Genomic DNA, 21,428 nt, shown 5'->3' with positions numbered 1-21,428 from the left:
CATAAAAACATTGCGAATAGCATAGTGTCTAAACATCGGCTGTGTATAGGCCCTGTGCTATGTAATATATTGAATATTTGTCAAACAGTGGCCTCTTCTGGGTGTAGGCAGCATTACAAGTCTTAGGTGAGATTAATTTCGTTCTTTTTTAATCTTTAGACAGTTGTACAGTGTGTTTCTAACTCTAATTCAGCTCAGTCAGGTTATGCACAGTCAGTAAATGCTATTATAAGGAGGTTTGTGATATGCTAATACATAAATCAATCTTGGCTTTAGGTCTCTTTGTCACCTCTGATGATGTATTAGAAAGTGTCCATAACCGCAGCACATGCACTCAAAACATACTCCGTTACACAGTTAAATTCTCAGAGCAATCAAATCGGTCTGATATGGTCAAATAAACACGATGTGTTTGTGGAAAAGAGTAAGGCCTTGATGTCGGTTTACTTTGAAGGTGTGGGGGAGACTGCCCATGAGGCATACACAGAGGTGACAAGAGATTGGTTGTATTTTTATGATGCCCACTGTGAGGTGAAAAGGGATTGGCCGCTTGACTGTGATGCTGGGCGTGAGGTGTGGCGCGATTGGGTGTGTTTTCATGAATGTGTTTGTGTGTTCTTTCTTTGGCACACTGTGAACTCCCACCGCACAGACACACCCACTCAAACAAACACCTACTCAACACACCCACCATCTGTGTGACCATGAGCATATACACTCAACATGGCTCTCCTCTGCTCTCTCACATACAAACACAGCCAAAGGTATTACATTTAAAATGGTGGATAATTAAATCAGAGGTGGAATTACAAAATTTCCCAGATAAATCAACTTATTTAAAATATCCTGCAGTTTTGTTTCCTACACCATTTGTTTAGCATTTCCTTTCAGTTTCACACATTGTTTGGATTGATAGTTAGGCCAAACATGACCTTTGCCCCTGTCACCCCCTCTATAAAGCTGAACGAGGCTTCCATTTTACATTGTATGGGTTAAGACCTGAATTAGCAGTGCTTTATCTATACTCAGGCTGGTATAAGTGAAAGTGAAATAAACAAGGATGGATGGATGGATGGATGGATGGATGGATAGATAGATAGATAGATAGATAGATAGATAGATAGATAGATAGATAGATAGATAGATAGATAGATAGATTTAGTTTGACTGATAGATAGATAGATAGATAGATAGATAGATAGATAGATAGATAGATAGATAGATAGATAGATAGATAGATAGATAGATAGATAGATAGATAGTGTATTTATTTATCCCTACTATAATTTATTAGGCCTATATTTCTTTTTATTTGTTTTTTAAACTCTATCCACAGATCCATGATTCACTGAATGAACAACAAACAAACAAATGCTGCTTACATTATTTTAACAAACAATATAATGCTTTATTTTAACATCGAAATAAATACGGTATATTTTAATAAACAATCAAACATGTTTTTTTTAAATGTTATATTAACAAAAAGACAAAAACATTTTTTTATTTAAGTGTTATATTAACAAAGAGACAAACATGGAGATACATGTTTTTGTTAAAATGTTATATTAACAAACATGTTTTTGTTTAAGTGTTATATTAACAAACAAACAAACACACACACACACACACACACACACACACACGTTTTTGTTTAAGTGTTATATTAACAAAGAATCAAACAGGCCTACATGTTTGTTTAAATGTTATATTAACAAACAAACAAATAAACATGTTTTGTTTAAATTTTATATTAACAAACATGTTTTTGTTTAAGTGTTATATTAACAAAGAATCAAACAGGCCTATGTGTTTGTTTAAATTTTATATTAACAAACAAACATGCTTTGTCTAGATGTTATATTAACAAACAAACAAACAAACAAACAAACAAACAAACAAACAAACAAACATGTTTTTGTTTAAGTGTTGTATTAACAAAGAAACAAACAGGCCTACATGTTTTTGTTTACATTTTATATTAACAAACAAACATGCTTTGTCTAGATGTTATATTAACAAACAAACAAACAAACAAACAAACAAACAAACATGTTTTTGTTTAAGTGTTGTATTAACAAAGAAACAAACAGGCCTACATGTTTTTGTTTAAATGTTATATTAACAAACAAACATGTTTTTATTTAAAGGTTATATTAACAAACAAACGTGTTTTTGTTTAAATGTTATATTAACAAAGAGACAAACAAACATGTTTTTGTTTAAATGTTATATTAACAAACAAACAAATAAACATGTTTTGTTTAAATTTTATATTAACAAACATGTTTTTGTTTAAGTGTTATATTAACAAAGAATCAAACAGGCCTATGTGTTTGTTTAAATTTTATATTAACAAACAAACAAACAAATAAACATGTTTTTGTTTAAATTTTATATTAACAAACAAACATGCTTTGTCTAGATGTTATATTAACAAACAAACAAACAAACAAACAAACAAACAAACATGTTTTTGTTTAAGTGTTGTATTAACAAAGAAACAAACAGGCCTACATGTTTTTGTTTAAATGTTATATTAACAAACAAACATGTTTTTATTTAAAGGTTATATTAACAAACAAACGTGTTTTTGTTTAAATGTTATATTAACAAAGAGACAAACAAACATGTTTTTGTTTAAATGTTATATTAACAAACAAACAAATAAACATGTTTTGTTTAAATTTTATATTAACAAACATGTTTTTGTTTAAGTGTTATATTAACAAAGAATCAAACAGGCCTATGTGTTTGTTTAAATTTTATATTAACAAACAAACAAACAAATAAACATGTTTTTGTTTAAATTTTATATTAACAAACAAACATGCTTTGTCTAGATGTTATATTAACAAACAAACAAACAAACAAACAAACAAACAAACATGTTTTTGTTTAAGTGTTGTATTAACAAAGAAACAAACAGGCCTACATGTTTTTGTTTAAATTTTATATTAACAAACAAACATGCTTTGTCTAGATGTTATATTAACAAACAAACAAACAAACAAACATGTTTTTGTTTAAGTGTTGTATTAACAAAGAAACAAACAGGCCTACATGTTTTTGTTTAAATGTTATATTAACAAACAAACATGCTTTGTCTAAATGTTATATTAACAAACATGTTTTTATTTAAAGGTTATATTAACAAACAAATATGTTTTGTCTAAATGTTATATTAACAAACAAACAAACAAACAAACAAACGTGTTTTTGTTTAAATGTTATATTAACAAAGAGACAAACAGGCCTACATGTTTTTGTTTAAATGTTATATTAACAAACAAACAAACATGTTTTTGTTTAAATGTTATATTAACAATGAGACAAACAAATGTTTTTGTTTAAATATTATATTAACAAACAAACATGCTTTGTCTAAATGTTATATTAACAAACAAACAAACAAACAAACAAACGTGTTTTTGTTTAAATTTTATATTAACAAACATGTTTTGTATAAATGTTATTTTACAAACAAACAAACAAACAAACAAACAAACAAACAAACAAACATGTTTTTATTTAAATTTTATATTAACAAACATGTTTTGTATAAATGTAATTTTATAAACAACAAACAAACAAACAAACAAACAAACATGTTTTTGTTTAAGTGTTGTATTAACAAAGAAACAAACAGGCCTACATTTTTTTGTTTATATGTTATATAATAACATATAATATTATATAACAAATCTTTGTCTGATGATTACTGTAACAAACAAACCGCATTTCTAAAAGTGTAGACTCTAAGCAGAATAAGCAGGGCTGTTTTTGTGCTCGGGTCTCTTGTGTATGTCTGAAGCCCAGCCCTTTTCCATCAGCGGCCGCCGGGTCGCACTCGCGGACAATAACTCCACTGTGAACTGACGCTCACCTCCCGTTATTCCTCACCAAATACACACACAGAGCCGCGAATGATAGACAAGAGACGGGCTTCCCGGAGTTTGCGCCTCTAAAAATACCCAGGGACTCATTCGTTTTTAGGAAATCATTCTTTGCGTGGAGACAGACAGCGAGGGACAAACACACGTGTGTGCACGGTCGGGCACAAGCGCTCCCGGTGAAGTTTACAGACTGAAAGTCTCCTCGCTCGTGCGGATTAATCGGGATTCAAATCACTGCGAGTCTGTGGGAGGCGAAGCGTCGCGTTTTTTTGTTCCAAAGAAGATTTCATCGCTTTAATTGCAGGTAAGAAGATGACAACACTGTTGATTTCAAACCTGCTGTGCATTTTAGACTGTGTTAGATTTAACCTGTTATTTATGTGAACTCCAGAGTTGAGCAGTCGTGCACTTTAACTTCTGTGGTTAGTCCTGATGAAATGCACCCAATAGACGCACAAAAGTTGCCAACACCTTTTTTTATACCCGAATATGTCTATGTCTCTTAGGAAATAGGAAAAAATGTCATGAGGAAGTTCAAACACTCCCATAATCACTTATATTAATTGCACTCAATATATATTATGAGAATGTATTTGAAAACAGCGCTTAAATGGCAATATATATATAGGTTAACTATCAAAATGAACATGAATTAGCAATTGTCAGTAGTCTGTATTGTCAAGTTGATTTGTAGTTAGATGGAGGAGCTCATTCAGTCTCTGAGGTTGCAGTTGGATAGAGGTTGTTTGTTTTGTTTCATAATTGTTGTTTTAATGTTAATGTTTATGATGGTATGTGTCGGATTACAGTATATTTATGATAAAGCTGGTCAGGTTTTATGAAAACCTGTAGATCATCATCCCAGTGAACTTGCTGTCATGAGCAGCTGCACTTAAATGTGCTTTTTTCTGAATTAAAATGTTAAAGTAATGAATGGCGGACATGAGAAATATCATTAAAAGGTTGTAAACTCACATAATGTGAATAGTCTAGACGTCGGCCTTCTAGATAGAGATGTTTGATTCAACATCCCTTCTTACCTTGTTGACTGTATCTGACCAGCCATGCATTTGACTAAATTGCAAATACTACTATTAATACTATCACTAATAATATGTTTATTTTATACAGAGCTTTCAAAAGTAAGTAAGAAACAAGAAAAATGGTTTCAATGGATTGTAGCAACAGTTTGTAAAACTTCATACACCCAGGCCAGTAGGTGTCAGTACAGAAAAAGTTACAGAGTGCACTTTCAACAGTAATTCTCTAAACTAAAAATCACATTTGAAAATATATCCTTTGGATCCCAGTGCTCAGCTGGACTAGTTGTCAAAAAGTGGGTTTGCATGCACTTTCAAAGTTCGATTTCATTTATTCTGACTGAAATCGTACCAGTGTTGGCCGCCTTTCCCAAAAGCATCGTAAGCCTGAGTAGATCATTGCCACCAATGGTCTCTACAATAAACTTAAAGCTCACATGGCCCTGGATTTTGTGAAGACCGAGATTATGTGATTCAAGCTGGGCTTCATCCAGCAACGTGGAAACTGTTAAAGCTTAACTACATGAAACCCCTCTGTAGGAAGGTGTGAGGTACAAGAGTTTATAATGAGCATGTATTTTATAGGTCATCAATCTGCCTCGCAGCATCTGTTGCCTTGTGGAGCATTCTTCATCAGTGAGTGTTTCCTTGTGGCCGGAGGGCTTTAGATGGCTTTTAACCATAAGGCACTGAACTTGACATTTTAGTGATCTGGTACATCTGCACCAAACGGCTTCAGCCTAGAAACACAAAGCAGCCTCATATTATTGTACAGTGTTGTGAATATTTTTGTACTGGAATGAGTTTAGATCATGCAGGGGAATTTTAAATAACAGTCAGCAGAGATCCAGACGTTAATTGTTGCATCAATTTGATAACAACAGTTGGAACTAGATGATGTTAGGCCTGTTAAGGTAGTCATTACGTTTTTTTTCTTTAAGATCGGTCCTAACTTTTTAAATTAAGTTACATAAAAAGATAGATTGGTCTAATTTGAATTGGAAAAGTAGGACTGATTACTTAACTAGTTAATGGATTAGTTCACTTCTGAATGAAAATTTCTGGATAATTTCCATGTCATCAAAGATGTTAATGTCTTTCTTTTTTTCAGTCAAAAAGAAAAAAAATAAGGTTTTTGAGGAAAACATTCCAGGATTTTTCTCCATATAGTGGACTTCACTGGGGTTCAACGGGTTGAAGGTCCAAATGTTAGTTTCTGTGCAGCTTCAAAGAGCTCTACATGATCCCAGATGAGGAATAAGAGTCTTATCTAGAGAAACCATCGCTCATTTTCTAAAAAAAATAAAAATGTATATACTTTTTAACCACAAATGCTCGTCTTGCATTGCTCTGCGATCCGCATGCATGACGTAATCACGTCAAGCCAAACGTCCTTTACCAAAAAATGTAAAGCAATGATGTCGGGCGATTTTGTTGGGCGAGTTTTTTGCCCTACCGCGGTACTTCCGCCTACAACACGTGTGACCTTTCCAACGTAATGCGCGCCGCATTGCTCTTTTCGACTGAAGAGAGAAAGACATGAACATCTTGGATGACAGGGGGGTGAGTAAATTATCAGGAAATTTTAATTTGAAAGTGAACTAATCCTTTAAGTCACAGTCTTAACATAGTGGCTAAGTTTATGCAACAAATCTGGTTATATGTGAAGTCAGACTAACAGATCTTCTCTGAAAAAAATATATAAAATATAAAATCTTAAATTGATGGTAAAAAAAAACAAAACAACGCTACCTGTGGTTACTAGAAATTCACAATTAAAAATATGGTATAATATGGACACAGTGTTTCAGATATTATGGGACGGCATATTGGTGCCTTTATATATATACTTATATATATATATGTTATGTGAATTCACTATATGTGAATGTTAATTTACCAACCTGCTTTTAGGTACCAAAATCTGCTTTTTACCTTAAAATGTAGTGATAGCCACCATAACTATACAAATGGTACAGTAGAAAACCTCATGATGAAACAGAGTTCGTTGTAAGCAGCAGTCTGTCCATAAAACATGACCAATATATAGACGGTGCACAGGGTCATTCAAAGACAACACTAAAATAATGCAATAAATGTAATGCAAAACACCCTAATTTCCTTTACTGATAACAATAAAATATATAAAATATAATAATCCTTTTACTGTTTTTTCTACTGTAAATTATATGGCAGTTCAAAGCTGTTGCATAGAAAAACCATCAATTTGACAGTATTTTAAGGTAAAATTAAGTATAATACGATGTTTAACTGTTTACACTTTTACATATGGTAAGGTAACACAACTGACAAAGGCTTTTTGATGAAATGTTGGTGAGTGTGCGGTTGCAAAAGGGTGGAAAGTTTCCAGTAAATTTCCAGAAACGTTCCACAGGAACTTAATATTCCAATTTGGAATCTTAACAGGAATTTATGGGAATTTAATGGAATTTATGAGAATTAATTGGAAATTGTATATAAATGTATAATATTTATTTAAAATGTATGTTATGACCAAACATTTTCTTTGGTCATAACATAAAAATAACAGTTATTTATTTTTTGCATTCAATTAATTCTAATTTGGTAAATATGTAAAATATTTTTTTATTGCCGCAGTTGTTATGTGTTATTTCAGTGTCGCATGATCCTTCAGAAATCATTCTAATTTGCTGATTTGATACTCAGTTATTGCGGTCATATCACACAATTAACATTTTTTACTGTAGCATTTTTACACTTTTTTTCTGTAAAAAAAAAAAAAACTTTTTTTATGTGATTTATGTGGTTGTAATCAACAGCTTGACTACACAAAAACCTGCTGTAGCACGATTATAACTGTCCATGTACATATTTAATGTGTGACCCCCCCCCAGCTCCCTCACTCTTAGGAAAAAAATGTCATGAGGAAGTTCAAATACTCCCACAATCTCTCATCCAGCAAATGTTATTGTGCTGCCGGATCTCACAGAGGGATATGTGGTGGGAAAGACTGTGATGGACTTTCGTCTAACTGTTCATTGCACTTTTCATACTCCGTAAAGGCTTCCTATCTTCATCTGTATTTGGCCAATAAAGTAATCTTAAGTGCTGATGTTTTTTTCAGGTCAATATTCAGCATATTATTCAATAATATCTTATAAATTTGACCCTTATCTTATTGGTTTTTCCATATCCACCCACTTAAAGGTTCGGTTTACCTCACATGTGCATTTGCGCTGTTTTATCTCTTCATTATCTGCATAAAGACATGAACGCCAAGCCAAAAATGTTGCGGTTTAAGTCAAAAATGCTTCTCTCGTTTCCGTCTCTGGCTTTCGTGTTTTAGCAGAAACCTTGCTCAAAGATGGCCATCTGCTCGCTGCTTTGTAGTTTCCTTCAGCACAATATCAGATTAACCCCTCACCTCATGTTCTATGGGAGTGTGGTGTGGAGCAGAACGGGATGGTTGTAGCGTGAAACCACGGGTCTGGAGGGTGTTGGCCAGGGTTAACAGGTGGTAGCAGACATAGATCCTGAAGGGTTGGCCCTCTCATTCAAACGCCTAGCCACTGGTCTCGGTGTATGGAAATTAAACTTGTTTTGTGATATTGATTCTGTCAGTCGGTGTCACTGAGTGAAAACTGAAAGATTATATAGTGCATTGACTGCATTCTAGTTTTTAGTTTGTTGCTTTTTTTAACACTTGCTCAAATGTTGCTCAAAGAGGAAGGTGTGAGGTACAAGAGTTTTTAATGAGCATGTATTTTAGGAGGTCATGAATCTGCCGCTGTGGCAGGAGGGCTTCAGATGACTTTTAACCATAAGGTGCTGAACTTGACATTTTAGTGATCTGGTACATCTGCACCGTTTCATGCTTCTGCCAAGTAACACAAAGCAACCTTATATTCATCATACAGTGTCGTGATATCATAATATTTCCAACTAGAATGAGTGCAAGGGAATTTTAAATGAGTCACAAGACATCTAGATTTATTCTAATTCAGTTTGTACATGTTAATGGTTGCGTCAGTTTGTTTGCGAAAGTCGATCCGTTAGAACTAGATGATGATAGGCCTTTCTTTACACGCACAGGCTTGCGTTTCCATGCAAATAACAGGGATCATAAAACATTGACATATTAGGGAATTTAAAATTGTGGTTTCCAGGCAAGGAAAAGTCATAGAAATTAAAGGAATAGTTCACTTTAAACTGAAAATTACCCCAACTTTACTCACCCTCAAGCCATGTATATGACTTTCTTCTTTCTGATGAACACAATCTGAGATATATTAATAAATATCCTGACGCATCTGAGCTTTATAATGGATATGAACGGGACCAACGAGTATGAGCTGAAGAAAGTGCATCTATCCATCATGAAAATACTCCACATGGCTCTGCGGGGGTTAATAAAGGCCTTCTGAAGCGAAGCGTTGCATTTGTGTAAAAAAAAAATCCATATTTAACAAGTTATAAAGTAAAATATCTAGCTTCCTCCAGATGCCTTCCATTTTTAACTTAAGGAAAAAGAAAGTGTAAAACTCTTGCAGTTCAAAACACTTACGCTACATCCTACGCCTTCCCTATTCAAATTACGGAAAAAGCGTAACTAGTGCAACATCAATTTGCAGTAATTTACTTGTTAAACTATCATTTTAAAATTTTTCATTTAAAAGTGAACTAATCCTTTAATAATCTTGTCAGTGAATATGAATTTTACTAGTTCAACATTTGTTAACATTAGTTAACCACATTAGTTAACATAAACTAACAATTAAGCTTTTGTTAATCTTAAAGTTAATCTCAACATTTACTAACAGTGTGTTACGCAATCGGATTACTTTTTTCAAGTAACAAGTAAAGTGTCTCATTACTTTTAAAGTTACTTTTTCAAAAAAGTAATGCAAGTTACTTTGTTTTCCCATTTATTGACTGACAGCTTGTCCATATGTTGAGAGAAATGGGGAATGAGTGCAGTGACGTGTAAACATGATGGTTATTGTAGTTCTACACTAAAATCTCACTTGCACAAAAACAGATTCAGTATTCCTCAAAATTGAAATGCACACACAGAATATTATGCAAACCTGCAATAATGAAATGTTAAATTACACATATATACTTTATGTATTTAATCTCACTTTATTAACCAATGTCTTTGCTGCTGACCTTCGATGATCCAATTCAACTATACGAATAAGCAAAGATAAACATGACATTTGTTTTATTTTTTGTTTTTATTGCTGAAGTAAGAGTGTTGAACCTTCATCTCCTGTGTCTTATTCTTCTGTAATCCAGAATGGCAGCACAGCTGAAAGGTTTGTTCGAGCTGCGCTCTTTACTGTACAATGATGAATTTGCATTTTCTTCAGCCTGAGCTTATTCATTTCACTTTTGCTGTGAAAGGGCCTTTACATTTGCCAGAAAAATATCTTCTGTTTTTTTTTTTCTTCTTGTTGTTATTAAAAAAACAAAAAAAGCAAGCCCAGCCCAGTTGAGAAACAGTAATATAATGCATTACTTTCCATGAAGTAACTAAGTATCGCTATTAGTTCCATTTTTAGGGCGTAACGCAACATTGTAGCGCATTACATTTAAAAATAACTTTCCCCAACTCTGCTTATTAATACATTATTAAGATCAAAAGTTGTATTTGTTTACATTAATGTCACATTTTTAACATTTTTGGACACTTTCTGTCGTTGTTTTTCTTAACCTGAGTAAAGATTTCCAAGCCCACACACAGAATGTTATGCAGAACTGGAAAATGGGAAGTAGCAAAATCATATTTAGTGTTTGTTTACAAAGGATCTGTGGAAAAAGCCTTGAGGTAAAAAAAAAAAAAAAAATGAAAGAACAAGATAAATCTTTCTTGCTTCTGATATTATGCCAGTGCTGCCATGGCAAGGTCAGTTTCCTCGAAGCTGTTGGACATACAGCGAATAATCTGAGGATTGGTTAGAAGATCAGATGCTCACTAATAATAAGTCTGGCAAACAGATGAAAGCTTGCAAAGAGTTTTGAAATCGGCCCGCTCTTTTGATTGTTGTCGCAGTTCAGGTCAGTTCGACCCACTGTACACCAGGACAGAGCACCTCACAAACCCTTTAACCATGTTGAATGTTATTGAAATGAATTTTAAAATTAATAACTTTTGTGTTACTATTGCTGACACGTTAGATATGGTTAGATCAGAATTAGAGACCAGAAAATCTTGCAAGTGATCATATTGAACACCCCAATAACCAATCAGAACCCCTTAGAAACTCGCTAAAAATACCCAAAACCTTTTAGCAAACTCACGTCCGGGCAATCAAGCAGAATACCATAGTATGACTCCAGGATGAATTGACATAAAATTAATCGAAATATGGATTAGCATGATTATCAGATCGCAAAAGCTGTGATTTATATAAATAAATAATAGTGAAGTGAAGCACTGCTGTTAACAAGAGAGAAATGTTAAGGGCTCCTTGTGTTTTTGTTTTTTTTAACCAAAATAAATGCTTGAAATATTTGAAAATGAAGAAATTACAACATAAATATTAGTTTAATTGTTATTATGAAATATTACAATAGTAATTTTTGTATTACAATGTAATATTTTATTTACTATTATTATTAAGTATAAAAATAATTATGATAGTAGTAGTATTTTTTTTATCATTATTATTATTAGTAGTAGTAGAAGTAATATTTTATAGTCATATTGTTATATAATCACAAATTGTGCATCACTGCAAACAAGCACAGCATTTTTAATTGCATTTTTTAAAAAAAATTCTCAGAAAAATCATAATTAGATTATTTCCCAAAAATTGTACAACCCTACCCTAGCAACCACATAGCAACTCGTTAAAAATCACACAAAATACCCTAGCGTTTTGCACAGGAAAATGTATTTTCCTTTGTATTTCCCACAGTAGATTTGTATATTAAAATAATGTTGTTTTCTTTGTGAAACCATGACAGAGTTGTCTTTGTGTGTGTGTGTGAGAGAGTGTGTGTATTAAAAGAAAGCCCACCCGGGACTTCTCATTAGTTCTGGTCTCATGTGTAAAGGCCTTGCATACCTCTCCTTTCTTCCTGTTGGGTACACTTTTACACTAACGACCCTCAGATTAGCTATTATACACCAGCTTTCTCACGTTTTCTCTACTTTACAGCTTATAAAATCAAACTAGTTGTAATGTTTACTATAACTTTAATTCTTTCTTTAAGAGAGATGATCTTCTGAATATATATATGTATATTCTATGACTTTGTACACCTCTGTTCTCAATGCCCTGCTGAGAAACTAAACCTCAAATGCTAGGCTAGTGTGCCAACATCCATCCTAGCTGTGCCCTGTCCATAAATAACCCTTTTTATTAGCGCACGGTTGAAGTGTTTACTTTGCCAGAGTGAGCTTTTCCTGTATTTTTAATCTAGGCTGTGGTTTGACAGAGGCCCTTACAGGCCCGGACATTAAGAAGCGTGTGGAGGTGTTGCCTGTGTCGAGAGGCGAGGACAGTTGTGGCTAGCATGATCACTTCAGAGTGGGTGATTGCTTATTCTCGGTTTATTTGAGTGAGTGTCGAATGTGTCAAAACACTTTCACTGTTTCACATGCTGGTCAGTTTCTCTCCCACTGACCCACACACACACTGGGGTTCATGATATATAATGCAAGTGTGGCAAGTTGTTGAGCTAAAAATATTCAGCGTTGCATTTGTGCTGTGACATAAGTGTGCTTTCCTGTGGAGGCCATGTATGGAGTTTTTACGTTAGGCTCATAAAATATGAAATGTTTTCTCTGATCTGACACCAGACTAAACTAAAATTTTGTTTATACTCTTTTTCTTGTGTCCACACTGTGTTTTCCAGTTTCTTCGCCTGTAATATCAGCTACATTTCATCTCTTGTTTTATTTATTTTTTCCTGTGACATTTGACTCTGTCAAAGAATAGTTCATCCAGCAGTCATTATTTGCTCACCCTCATGATTTTCCAAACCCCCTTTTTTTTCTTCATGTAATAATAATTTGACATGTTTTGAAGAATCTTTTAAATCCTTTGAGTTGGTGAGTTGAGCTATGTGAACAAATCGGACTGATTAATTAATCAAAAAGTAATAGTTCACTGGAGGGGAAGATTATCACTGAATAATAACTTACATTTTGTAGTCTTGGAACATGGTGCATACATTTTTTAGATCAGTTTTATGTTAAAGGGTTAGTTCACCCAAAAATGAAAATTCTGTCATTAATTACTCGCCCTCATGTCGTTTCACACCCGTAAGACCTTCGTTAATCTTCGGAATACAAATTAAGATATTTTTGATGAAATCTGATGGCTCAGTGAGGCCTGCATTGACAGCAAGATCATTAACACTTTCAATGCACAGAAAGCTACTAAAGACATATTTAAAACAGATCATGTGACTACAGTGGTTCATGTTATGACATATTATGTGCGCCAAAAAAACAAATATCTATATTTTCAATAATATCTAGTGATGGGCGATTTCAAAACACTGCTTTGAATCTTGTTTCGAATCAGCGGTTCGGAGCGCCAGTGTCACGTGATTTCAGCAGTTTGACACTCGATCCGAATCACTGAGATTCGTAAAGCTTCATGAATCAGTGTTTTGAAATCGCCCATCACTAGATATTGTTGAAAGGTCGTTATTTTGTTTTTTGGTACACAAAAAGTTAGGGCTGGGCGATATTGCAAAAATGTAATCTCGATAATTTTTTCCCATATTGATCGATATAACGATATATATTTCGATATATAAACTGTTAATGCTGCCAGCTTTGAAAGAGTATACTAACTATGACTGAAGCCACAAAAATTTGAGGGTTCATTAATTACATTTTAATATATTAACAAAAACAGATTATATATTTGGCCTTAAATTAAGACAACTAATCATTTACACTCAGAAAGGCAATAAAAAACATATTTAAAACAGATCATGTGACTACAGTGGTTCAACCTTAATGTTATGAAGTGACGAGAATAATTTTTGTGCGCCAAAAAAACAAAATAATGACTTTATTCAACAATATCTAGTGATGGGCGATTTCAAAACACTGCTTCATGAAGCTTTGAAGCTTTTGTTTCGAATCAGTGATTCGGATCGCGTGTCTAACTGCTGAAATCACGTGATATTGGCGCTTCAAATCGCTGATTCGAAACAAAAGATTGTCAATTGTTGTCAATTGTTGAATAAAGTCGTTATTTTGTTTTTTTGGCGCACAAAAAGTATTCTCGTCACTTTATAACAGTAAGGTTGAACCACTGTAGTCACATGATCTGTTTTAAATATGTCTTTAGTAGCTTTCTGGGCATTGAAAGTGTTAATGATCTTGCTGTCAATGCAGGCGTCACTGAGCCATCAGATTTCGTCAAAAATATCTTAATTTGTGTTCTGAAGATTAATGAAGGTCTTACGGGTGAACGACATGAGGGTGAGTAATTAATGACAGAATTTTCATTTTTGGATGAACTTTAAAAGAGGCGATTTGACATACTCCACTTGCCTTTGTCACCCGCAGAGCTGTGCCAGCCATACGAAACATGGCTCCATGTAAGTACAGTAAGCCGGGTCTGTGTCACAGACAGGCAGCCTGACATGACAGCTGCATCTGCTCTCATTTTGCCTAATCCATTAGCTGAAATGTTACAAGCCACTGGAGGGGGTTTGACCTGGGGTCCTTTTGACAATATATTGGCTTTATCTGTGGACATCCGCACAGTGACTCACATATTTGTTTGGGTGAGAGGATATTAGCTGCGACTACTGAAGCAAAGCAATTGTACCAGAGTTAGCCAATGACCTTTTGGTGGGCAGCAGATTAAAGGGGGAGAAAAGGCAGTTATTTGAGACAGGATCAGTAGCATTAATTTTTTTCTTTTTTATATTATTTTATGCACATTTTTATATACATCTCTTGTTGAAATATAATGTAATGGGTTGTTAGAGTATAATTTTAAACATTTGACTACCATAGTAGGGGGAAAAAAAAAAGGTTGTCAATGTGGGGCGAGATCTGATCGGTTACAAACATTCTTCCAAATATCTTCCTTTGTGTTCAGCGGAACACATAAATTTATACAGGTTTGGAACTACTTGAGGGTGAGTAAATGATGACAAAATTGTAATTTTTGGGTGAACTATCCCTTTAAGTGCCTACGGAAAGTTGTTGTTATGACTAAGATTTCACTGGATGTCATGGATCAGTGGTATAGTTCATTATCTGTTTACCTCAGCTAGTTAGTTAATTGCTCACAGACCACAGTGCAGATGGTAACAGCCAGTCCATCTGTGCATCTAGCTTCACCCCATTATTGTAATTGCCTTGTCTTGCTGAAAGTAAAGCATCTAAGTTGTGTGACATGAATAAACCAAGAAAAATGACAATACTATAGTATAAAGTATATCATCAAATTTGAGTTTTCAAATATGTGGATATATATTTTTGTGGCTAATCTCAAAATAGGCCTCCTACTGTTTTGAAAATAGAAACATTATCACATATTATCATTGCTTTGTGTTGGTTTCCCAAATGCTTACTTCTCTGCCATTGTTCAACCAAACACATGCATTAGTTGAGTTAGAAGTTGACATGTCAGACTGCTCAAATATACAACAATGTTGAAACAGTGTTATGAATGATTGAATTATAGTTTTCATAGAGTCGCACCACATGACATTCTACAACATAAACTAGCCTTACCTTGTCATAAAATGTCAAATTATCTCATTCTTGTAATGAGGCTAACATTTAAATTGCACATAAGGCAGTTTTTATATAAACTTTTTAATGATGTAATTTTCTACTCCAAGTTGTTGTTGAAATATAAATATTTAAATGGTGGCTGTAATAACTTGTTTTCATTGCAGTTTTATTCAAACATACATTAAATAATGAAGACAACAAGTTAAGAAAAAAATATAATATATAATATAGTGCATACATTTTAAAGGGGTCCTTGATCATGATTTCACTTTTTAAACTTTATTTAGTGTGTAATGTTGATCATAAACAACATCTGCAAAGTTACGATGCTGAAATTTCAATGCAAAGGGAGATATTTTCTTTTACAGAAATCACTTTTTAAGGACTACAACTAACGGCTGGTAGGGACTACAACGAGCTTTTTCCCGGGTTAGTGACAACACTAACCCTAAAATTTACATAAACCCCGCCCCGAAGAACACACAACAAAGGGGGCGGGGCCATGTTGGGCAGCTTTAGAGAAGAGGAAGAGTTGTTGTAGTAGAGTGTTGCTGTCATGCCGTCATTTTACATGGGACTGCTTCACAAACGAGGGTCAATTCAACACAAAAGATGAACATGACGGCACATGCTAGTGGATCAGTTGAATCAACTCCACAGCAACTACATAAATTTATCCACTAACCATTCAGAAACGTCTAAAAGTTGTAACTTCTTCCTGAGTCTCTCCATCAGTGTCGACTCCGGTTTGAACAATGTAAGGCTGAACACCGTTACTGACAATCCTCATTTTGGCTGCGTGAGATTCTCCAGCTTTGTTGTTGTTGAGCTGTTAAAGCTCCACCCTCTTCTGGAAAGGGGGCGGGAGCAGCAGCTCATTTGCATTTAAAGGGACACACACAAAAACGGTGTGTTTTTGCTCACACCCAAATAGAGGCAAATTTGACAAGCTATAATAAATGATCTGTGGGGGATTTTGAACTGAAACACATTCTGGAGACACCAGAGATTTATATTACATCTTGAAAAAGGGGCATAATAGGTCCCCTTTAACAAAATGCTCCTCTCTAGAGTTATTTTTACTAGTTTAATAATGAGTTTATGGACACTGAATGGCTTTCCTGAGGTAAATGTATAATGTTACATGACATTGTTTACAAGCTGTATTACTTGAAACACTGATTGAATATTAAATGAGACATTTCTTTCGACATACCTTCTGATGTTCATTTATGTTTATTTCGTGCTATAGCTAGTAGTAAAGAGGAAGAGATGTTCGGTTTGTGTACACTTGATCCGTGCTGCTGCTTAAATAGATGCAACTACACTGGCATGGTCACGCCACATTAAAGAGCATCAAAACCACATTTACTGTTTGTATTGTATGTGTTCACTATAAAATTGACAGAATTTGAAAGCTGAGACTTTGTTTCATATCAAAAGTAATAAAGAACAAAATGTATTGCGATTTTTGCTGCAGATAATGTTTAGTGAACTGGTTACTGTTTAGTGAACTCGGTCCATCAAAATGAAGATCCATTAAAAACAAGAAATCGATGTTTTCGCATATTTACCTGTTGTAGCTTATCCATGTTATGTGCACGAAATAGACGCTGACACAGTCAATATGTGCCATCAGAGATGTCACAGTTTTCAGCCCAATATTTTTTGGTTGATCACTTGTGTAATGTCATTACATGTATGAATAGCACTTTAATTGTATTTTTGAATAAATTAATAGACCTGAACCATTTAATTGATCCTTAAACACTTTCAAAATTGGTGTGTGCTCTGACTCAACCAATGCAGTTCAGGGTTGGATGATCCGTTTGCCCATCCAATCGGGTTTGGGAAGCCTAATGGCACACACTTGATCTTGCCATGCGTAAACCCAAGCCCTGAAAATGCATGCAAAAGTGCAAATTGTCATTATTTCACATTCATGAGTGAATTACTCGTAAGGCAATAGTGGTGCTATTTAACACAGTCTTTCACGCTTATAATGGCTTTAAATGTGGTTAGTTTGCACTCAGTTCCACTTGCAGGCACCGCTGTACAGTAATACAAGCTGGCTGAGTTAACCTTATTTGGCAGGAAGCTGTAAAAGATCTATGCCATGGCTAAAATCAATGAGGCCAAACCATTGCACGGGTAACAAGCCCCTTTCAAGTGTCGATCCCAAGCATCTGCCTCTCACTTCAATCACACCCTCAGAGAGAAAGGAGGATTACACCTCTCAATGCAGAATCTCCCCCTTCTTTCCCCAAATCTCAAATGATCGGGATAATGAAGAGAGTGGGGGGAAGAGAGAGAGAGAGATGGTGGGATGGTGGACTGACTCAACACACCCCTCCCCTCCAGTTTTGCCTGCTCCATAATCCCTTAATCCCATTGGCTTTGAGAATAATTCTGCTTGATCAACTGATCAATTTATAACTACCACTACATCTGTGCTTCAAATAGCTGAGGACAGAGCATTTAAGGCATGCGAAGACTGCTGTAGCTCACAGATAGTGACAGGCACAGTTGAATAGGGGTAAGCAAAATAATCTTAGTCCAAACTGAAAACAAGATTATATATCTTATTTTTGGTTTGAAATAAGATTATTTTGCTTACCCCATTGGCAGATTATTTTGCTTGTTTTAAGGAAAAACTTACTTAATTTTGACTTATTTTTCCTGAAAACAACAAAATAATTTGTACTTGTCAAGAAAATGCTTCTTGATTTAAGAACGTTAAGATATTTTGACTAGAAACAAGACAAAAAATCTAAGAACAGCATTTTTTTGCAGTGTATTTCTTAAAAGCAAAGTGTGTATTTTTCACATCACCTTAAGACTATTATTCAAGTTTAATGTACAGAGACAACTTGATATTTACGAATAGATAATTTAAAAAAAAAAAAGTTTTCCATTTAAAAAATATATTTTAAAACTTCTATTCAAAATAATGCGTAAGATTTGTACACTCACGTGTGTTATGGTAACTTTACATGTCATTTTAGAGTCATTAAAATGAAACTTTTAAAACACAAGTGCTTTTCAAAACCATATGAAACAAAATTAAATACAAAGATTATGTTATCTTCTCTTTTCTTTATCATGGATGCTCTTTATTTGTCATCGACCCTTGCACTTTTTGGAATTGAATTGATAAACGATCATATTTTAATATTCTAACATATTACAAAAATATTTAAAGGGGACCTATAATGCCCCTTTTACAAGATGTAATATAAGTCTCTGATGTCTATGAAGTTTCAGCTCAAAATCCCCCACAGATAATTTATTATAGCTTGTCAAACATGCCGTTTTTGTGTGTGTCCCTTTAAATGCAAATGAGCTGCTGCTCCGCCCCTTTCCAGAAGAGGGTGGAGCTTTAACAGCTCAACAACAACAAAGCTGGAGAATCTCACGCAGCCAAAATGATCATGTTCAGCCTTACATTGTTCAAACCGGAGTCGACACTGATGGAGAGACTCAGGAAGAAGTTACAACTTTTAGAATGAAACTGGATGTTTCTGAATGGTTAGTGGATAAATTTATGAAGATTATAGCACTTAAACACGGAAAAAGCCAGATTTTCATGAGATATCCCCATTAACATAAAATTACCCGCTTCACCTATACAAATAAATGCACACTGGACTTGTTCATGGCAGAGGTTTGCATTTATGTAACAACTTTCATTAAGTATACAGCTGAATTTACTGCTGAATGAAGGGAATGTTTTCTTGGATTTGGAGTTGGTTCAAAGACATTCTTGCTGAAGGGATGTTCCAGCACTTGTCTTATCTCTAATGCTGTGTTCAAAGTCAAATCAGGGCTAAAACACTTTTTAAAAAGCTCATAGCATATATCTGATTTGATTCTGTTGTCATTAAATAATTCTTAAGCTAATCTCTGCCTTCTGAGTCTCAGCCAAAGGAACAATGCGGCTGCTTGTAAAACAAATAATTTGTTTCATTTGTATGTTCGCGACACTCAAATATTCGTAAAAGTAAGATAAAAGAAGATAGAAATGAGGAAGAATGAATTTCTTGCTATCGTGTTGGCTTGTGTCAGCCTTGGCTGAAGATTCACTCCCTGTCTTGAGGGTGTTACAGTTTCTATTTTGTGGCAGAATTAGCTGTATTCCAAACAGACGGGTGAAAAAGTTAATTGGTTTCCTGTCAAGAAATTAAACTAAACATACTCCAAAAATGAAGAAAAGATGCATTCCTATGCCAGGCCTGTGCCTTTAGGGCAAGAGGCATAAAGGGTTTTTGTAACCATTTCCCATGGTCTCCGTGAATCTGCTGCGTGTCCTTATTATGGGATAGTGACAGCAGTGTTCTGCTGATGGAATTAGAGTGAATTTCTGCGGTCTGTCATCACGGCTATATACGCTTTCATTTGATTTTGACGCGGTCACATTTTTTTTTAGAATGTCTGCTCATGAAAATGTTTGTGTGATTATCTCTTTAAAAAAAATAAACCTCATAAAATATTCTAATCTAATATAACTTCTATGTTCAGTGTCCTACTAACCATAACAGTAGTGCAAGGCCATGTACACACTGCTGGTTGCTTATCTTCTCGGTGCCTAATCCTTTTTATACAAAGTTTGTTTTTAGGGGACTTTTACTACTTAAATAATGATAAACATGATCAAATTAATGAAAAAAGTTTGAATAATTATCGAGCACATCCTGCAATTGGTCATTTTTGGCAATACGTTTGGGCTTTTAGGGAGGAACAAAAGTGCAGGAAAGAAATTCACTAAAATCACAGACGCCTGGTAGAACTGCCAGGGCAGTGAATGTAGTGAAGCAATTTTAGCTGCGCATAGAAAAATTATCTTGCGAGTTTTGCGTCATCTGATTGATTTCTTCTGAACGGCTTTGTAGAGGCCACCGAACTGCCCGAATTGATTGGAGCACCCTTTGTTTTTATTGCCAGATTAATCGATTATCAAAATAATAGTTGCAGCCAGTGTTGGGGTAACGCAAGTTATCAGAGTAACGTAATCAGGTTACTTTTTTCAAGTAACTAGTAAAGTATTACATTACTTGTAAATTTACAATAAAATATCAAAATTAGTTTTTTAGACAAGTAATGCAAGATACTTTGTTTTCCCATTTATTGACTGATGCCTCTCCTGTCCCCATGTTGAGAGAAATCAGGGGCCCGTTTCAGAAAGGAGGTTAAGTGAAAACTCTGAGTAAGTTAACCCTGAAATGAGGGAAACTCTGGGTTTTCCGTTTCAGAATGGGAGGTATGTCAATCCCGAGAAAGCAGGGTAAGTCAAGCCTGTTTCTGAAAGAGAGGTAACTTATACTCAGAGTCAGTTACCATGGTGAACCTAACCTGGTCGGGAGCAGGTTTTCTTCAGTTAACCCAGAGTTTCCTTCGGGCTCCTCCCCTTTTTTAAAGTGCAAGTGATGTTTAAATAGTTCATTCATTCATTCACGCTGCAAAAATGCTATTCGTACTGAGTATGTTTTGTACTATTTCAAGTACAAATATCTAAAAATTCTTAAATCAAGATGGATTTTGCATATAGGAAAATGTTTGTTTTCTGGGGGGATCTAAATTAAGTGCATTTTACTTAAGTAAAATTATCAATATCTGCCAGTGTGGAAATAAAAATGATCTTAATGCAAAACGGAAAATAAGATTATTCGGAGTGTCTATTACTAAGTGCAAATTTACAGTAGCTCCGCCTCCCAATGTCAGACCAGGTTAAAAGTGATGTATGTTCTTGTGACTGCAGTGGTATAGGTAGTAGTGTGATGGGTTCGG

At 34.5% G+C, this 21,428-nt stretch overlaps 1 protein-coding gene across 1 annotated transcript in view; it reads left to right on the top strand.

Annotated features, from left to right (window-relative positions):
- The first annotated feature begins 3,781 nt into the window (after window positions 1-3,781).
- The window catches only part of plxnb1a (plexin b1a), a 107,569-nt gene continuing 89,922 nt past the window's right edge, over window positions 3,782-21,428 (top strand). The window contains 1 exon segment of the mRNA XM_048177758.1: window positions 3,782-4,200. The gene's annotated coding sequence lies outside the window, so the exon portion shown is untranslated.

Source organism: Megalobrama amblycephala, linkage group LG24 (genome assembly GCF_018812025.1).
Source record: "Megalobrama amblycephala isolate DHTTF-2021 linkage group LG24, ASM1881202v1, whole genome shotgun sequence".
Lineage (NCBI taxonomy): Eukaryota > Metazoa > Chordata > Actinopteri > Cypriniformes > Xenocyprididae > Megalobrama > Megalobrama amblycephala.
Note: the sequence above shows the minus strand (reverse complement) of the source record. Positions and strands in the feature narration are given on the sequence as shown.